The 5,721-nt window shown below is 53.7% G+C and overlaps 1 pseudogene; it reads right to left on the bottom strand.

Annotated features, from left to right (window-relative positions):
• Positions 1-2,121: 2,121 nt before the first annotated feature.
• LOC126019559 (uncharacterized) lies at positions 2,122-2,344 on the bottom strand (annotated as a pseudogene).
• Positions 2,345-5,721: the final 3,377 nt, after the last annotated feature.

Genomic DNA, 5,721 nt, shown 5'->3' with positions numbered 1-5,721 from the left:
TCCGGGTCCTCCGGCCGGCCGAGCCGGGCAGGGGCGGGGCCCGAAGGGGCGGGGCCTGGAGGCGGAAGGCCCGGTTGGCAGGCTGGAGGGGGCGGAGCCTGTGACGAAACTAGAGGGGCGGGGCCTACGGCAGGACCTGTTTCTGGTTGGCGGGGCCTGGAGGGGCGGGGCTTAGTGACGAAAACGAGAGTTTGGCGGTTCCTAGTTGACGGAGCCTGGGAGGCGTGGCCTAGTGATGGAGGGGCGGAGTTTTGTTGGCGGGGCTTGGAAGGGGTGGGGTCTAGTGAAGGAACTAGAGGTGGGCGGGCCCCCGCCGGGAGGGGGCGGGACCTAGTTGAACGCGGCCTAGAGGCTATGGGGCCTGGTGACGGAACTTGGAGGGACGGGGCCTGATTGACGTGACGTGACCTGGAGGGTGGAGCCCAATGGCGTGGCTAAGGGCGGGGCCTGGTTGACGGACTTAGAGGGGGCAGGGCTTACGACAGGTCCTGGTTTACGGGGCCTGGAGAGGGCAAGGCCTGGTTGACGTGGCCCAGAGGCTGCGGGTCCTGCTGCAGGAGCCTGGAGGGGCGTGGCCTAGTTGACTGGACTTAGAGGGACGGAGCCTGGTTGGCGGAGCCCCTGAGGGGCGTATCCTAGAGGAGGCGGAGCCTGTGACGGAGCCTGGAGAGGCGTGGCCTACTTGACTGAACTTGGAGAGGCGGGGCCTGGAGAGTCGGGGCCTAGTGGCCGGACCTTGAGGGGCGGGACCTGGTTGGCGAGGTCTGGAAGGGGCGGGACATAGTGGGCGGAGCCCGGGTGGGGCGGGGCCTGGAGAGGCGGGGCCTGTTTGGCGGGGCCTGGAAGGGGCGGGCCTAGGCGGCAAAGCCCCGGAAAAGGGGCTTGGCCTAGTGACGGGACCTGGAGGGGCGGACCCCGGAAGGGGCGGGGCCTGAGCGTGGCTCCGGGTGGGCGGGGCCTCCGAGCCCCACCCTCCTCGCCTTGCAAATCGCGCCTAGACGTGGCGCTCTAGCGGCCGACCCGGCCACCCTGGCCAGCCACCCAAACGACGGAGCATCCTTTTAGGAGGTCCTGGGGAGCAGGTTCCGAGCCAGGGGTGGCAAGCCAGCATAACTCGGGTGCAGTCCCGGGTCAGCAAGAATCCCATCTAGAAATTGGGGTGAACGGTCTCCTCTAAGCACGTAGGAGCCCCTTCCAAGCCCCCAGTGGCTGAATGGGGGCGGCCCCGAGACCCAACTGGTGCCTCTGATGGACTCAGTGGCCTCGCAGGGTCTGGCTGAGGGATAAAAATGGTCCTAGCGGGCAGAAACACCCCAAGTTTCTCCCCCCTGGGCCACTTGTAAGGACTGACAGTGGCAGTGATAGTGGGAGGGAAGTTTCCAGAAGCATCAAGTTCCTAGGGGTAGTATTCTTTAGGGGTACTGGTGGACATGCACACGTGCCCCCCCAAACATGCATGCAGGATGGCGGCTCAGGCACGTTCCCAACAGGGACCCAGAGCAGAAACCTGTGACATCCTTGGGCAGGGGGGTGCGGTGCAGCCTGGGGATCCCTGGCACAGCAAGGGCAGGAGCTGGGCAGATGCCAGGAGCCAAGCTCCCAGCCTGGCACTGAGGGGAGGGCACCCTCTCATCAAGCCTCTCATCGCTGCCCCCTGAGGGGGACCTGTGTTGTGAGGAAGCTGAGGCCCTCGTGGAGGAGGGGAAGGGCTGTAAAGATATGCAGCCCTCTGTGTTCTGGGACTATTCCAGGAGGCCAGGTGTGGGGTCCTTGGGAACAGCAGGTGAAGTTTGGGGACTTTTTCCAGGGGATTCTGTATGACATCTCCTCTCCTTATGCCCATCCAAAGGAAGAGGCACTGGGGCCCGAGCGATAGCACAGTGAGGAGGGCATATGCCTCACACGTGGCTGATGCGGGTTCAATCCCCAGCATTGGCGGTTCGAATCCTGGCATCCCATATGGTCCCCCTGAGCCTGCCAGGAGTAATTTCTGATCTCAGAGCCAGGAGTAACCCTGAGCGGCTGCAGGATGTGGCCCAAAACACAATAAATAAAGAGGAACAAAGTCCTTTGGGAAGTGTCTCTGGACGCTACAGTGGAAATGTAGCCCCAAGTGTACAGAGGTCATAGGCCAACAGTAGCATATGCCAACTACTAGGGCCATCTGGCAGGGCTGGGAACTAGGTGATGCCAAGGACCTAACCTGGGTCTTGCACATCCCTTACCATTAGGTTTGAATTTTTTTCTTTTGGGAGCCACACTCAGTGACACTTAGGGGTTACCCTAGCTATACTGATAAGAACAGATACTACACTTGCTCTTAGTCAAAAGGCTGAGAAGGGATTGTTACTCCTAGATATGTGCTCAGAAATCATTCCTGGCTTGAGGGACCATATGAGATGGCAGGGGAGCAAACCAAAGTCCATCCTAGGTTAGCGCATGCAAAGCAAACGCCCTACCACTTGCGCCACCGCAAGCGCAAGCACTCTGGCCCCTGGGTTTGAATATTGATTAATTGATTGATTGGAAAACATAACCAGAGATTTTCAGGGATTACTCTTGGCAGTGTTCAGTGGGCCACATAGCATGCCGGAGATTGAACCCAGGTCAGCTGCATGCAAGGAAAATGCCCTCCCTGGAGGCTGAAGGGAGGGATGACACAGCAGGGAGGGCATTACCCTTGCATGGGGCCAAACCAGGGTTTGATCTCTGGCATTCTATAGGGTTCCTGATCATATGGAGTGATTCCTGTACCCAGAGCCAGGAAATAACTACTGAGCACTGCCAGATGCGACCCAAAACTAAAACAAGCAAAATGCTCTCCCACTGCACTATTACCCCAGCATATAGGTTTGAAATTTTAGTGAAAGTTAATTAATGATTAATTAATTTTTTTTGTTTTGTTTTGGTTTTGGTTTTTGGATCACACCCGGCAGTGCTCAGGAGTTACTCCTGGCTTTACGCTCAGAAATCACTCCTGGCAGGCTTGGGGGACCATATGGGATGCCAGGATTCGAATCCAGTTTTATCCTGGATCAGCTGTGTGGAAGGCAAACGCCCTACTGCTGAGCTATTTCTCCAGCCCCTCTCCTGCTCTTCCTTGAGTATATTTTTTATGAAGTCACTGTGAATTACAGTTACTCATGACTGGTTTCAGGAATACAATGTTCCAACACCAATCCCTTCCCCAGTTGGACTAAATTTGTTTGTTTTTTCGTTTGAGGGGTTTTTGATAAGCATTATGAAGTCCTTGATGGTGGGATGGATGGAGAGAGAGGCCTTCCTCTGCCAGCCCTGGGCCACACGCCTGCAACTTCCTATAGCTGGCGGGTCTCAGGGTTCAGGGTAGCAGCAAGGAAATGATCCACAGGCAGTCAGATTTCAGGAGCCATCAACTTTATTCAAGCCCTACCCACCATGTGTGGCTCCTAAGCTTTTTAAACCTTTGAAGCCTGCTCCATAAGTAGCCCTGCATTCAAACCTGTCTCCCCCAGCCACCTCTCTTGCTGAATCCTCTCTCAATCATCCCCCAGAAACCCCCTCCTGCCTCTCAAGGTGAGCAAAACAGGAAGTTGGGGGAGAGGAGTAACAAGGGGTCACATCCTCAATGTTCAGGGGTTGCTCCTGGCTCTCCACTCAGGAATCACTTGTACTGGACTCAGGGGATTTACATGGGAAGCTGGAGGCTGAACTTGGTTTGGCCATGTGCAAAGTAAGTGCCTTACTCAACATGCTACAACTCCTGGACTTTTTTTTATTTTTTATTTTTAGTTTTTGGTTCACACCTGACAATGCTCAGGGGCTAATCTTGGATCTCTCTCTCTGAGCTCAGAAATTACTCCTGGGGGCCGGAGTGATAGATAACATAGTGGTAAGGCATTTGCCTTGCATGCAGCAGACCCAGGACAGACTTGGATTTGATTCCTGGCATCCCATATGGTCCCCTGAGCCTGCTAGGAGCGACTCCTGAGCACAGAGCCAGGAGTAATTTTGAGCCCTGCCACGTATGTCCCAAAAAACAAAACAAAACCATCAAGGGACTGTACAGGATGCCAGTGATTGAATTAGGGATGGCCTTGTGCAAGGCAAATATACTCCCTACTGTGCTATCACTCCAGGCCTACCCTTGGACTTAATTTTTAACCAGACTGAGATGAGCAGAGGCAAAAACCATGCCCTGTGGCAGGCCAGGATAACTGCAGAGGATCCTTCCCTCAGTTGATCTCAAGCAGGAGAGGACCTTAGTGATAAATTGGTGAGTTTCTGACAGCGAGTCCTTTCTTGACCATGAGGGTGGGCTGGTCAGGACTCGAAATCATGTCCCCATGCTCTGCGGCTCCTTTAGTGCCATGGTGACTCAGGTGAATTCTCTATCTGTGGGGCCTGAGTGATAGCACAGTGGTAAGCAGTGATAGGACAATGGTAAACATAGTGGAAGGACCCAGATTCCAACCCCAGCATCCCATATGGTCCCCCAAGCCTGCCATGGGTGATTTCTGAGTGCAGAATCAGGAGTAACCCCAGAGCACCGCCGGGCGTGACCCCCTAAAAAATTCTCTTATCTGTGAAAGAGAAACTTTTCTATGGGAGGCAGGGAAAAGTCATACCCAGCAGTATGAGGGTTTACATTTGACTCTGCTTGTGGGTCACTCTGAGTAGTACTGGGGTCTATGTAGGGTTGAAGAGTGAGCCCAGTCACACTAGCCATCTCTCCAGCCCACAAAAACATTTTCCAATTATTTTCTTGGTAAGAAATAGTTTTAGGGGTCCGGAGAGATAGCACAGTGGCGTTTGCCTTGCAAACAGCTGATCCAGGACCTAAGGTGGTTGGTTCAAATCCCGGTGTCCCATATGGTCCCCTGTGCCTGCCAGGAGCTATTTCTGAGCAGACAACCAGGAGTAATCCCTGAGCACCGCCGGGTGTGACCCAAAAACCAAAAAAAAAAAAAAAAAAAAAGAAATAGTTTTAGGGGAGCCGGAGTGGTGACACAAGCAGTAGGGTATCAGTCTTGCACGCCCTGATCTAGGCTGGACCACGATTCAATCCCCCAGTGTCCCATGTGGTCCCCCAAGCCAGGGTGATTTCTGAGCGCACAGCCAGGAGTAACCCCTGAGCATCACCGGATGTGATTCAAAATCCATAAAAAAATAGTTTGGGGGCCAGAAAGATATCACAGTGAATAAGACGCATGCCTCACTTGCAGCTGACCCAGGTTCAATCTTCAACATCCCATATGGTCCCCCGAGCAGTGCCAGGAGTGATTCTTGAGCTGGGAGTACGTCCTGAGCATTGCTAGTTGTGGGCCAAAACCAAAGACAAAGAAAGAAAGAAACAGTTAAAAAAAAAAAAAAAGAAAAAGAAACAGTTTTAGAGGCCGGGGTAATAGTATAACTGGTAGGACGCTTGCCTTGCACACAGGTTCAATTTCAGCATTTCTTTTCTTTTCTTTTTTTTCTTTTTTTTTTTTTTTTGGTTTTTGGGTCACACCGGCAGCACTCAGGGGTTCCTCCTGGCTCTAGGCTCAGCAATCACCCCTGACAGGCACAGGGGACCTTATGGGATGCCGGGATTTGAACCACCGACCTTCTGCATGAAAGACAAACGCCTTACTTCCATGCTATCTCTCCGGCCCCGTTTTGGTTTTGGTTTTGGTTTTTGGGCCACAACCAGTGGCTTCAAGAGTTACCATATGTTCCAGCGTATAAGACAACTTATTTTTT

This window comes from Suncus etruscus, chromosome 9 (assembly GCF_024139225.1).
Source record: "Suncus etruscus isolate mSunEtr1 chromosome 9, mSunEtr1.pri.cur, whole genome shotgun sequence".
Taxonomy (NCBI): Eukaryota; Metazoa; Chordata; class Mammalia; order Eulipotyphla; family Soricidae; genus Suncus; species Suncus etruscus.
This window is presented reverse-complemented; position numbering and strand designations above follow the sequence as displayed.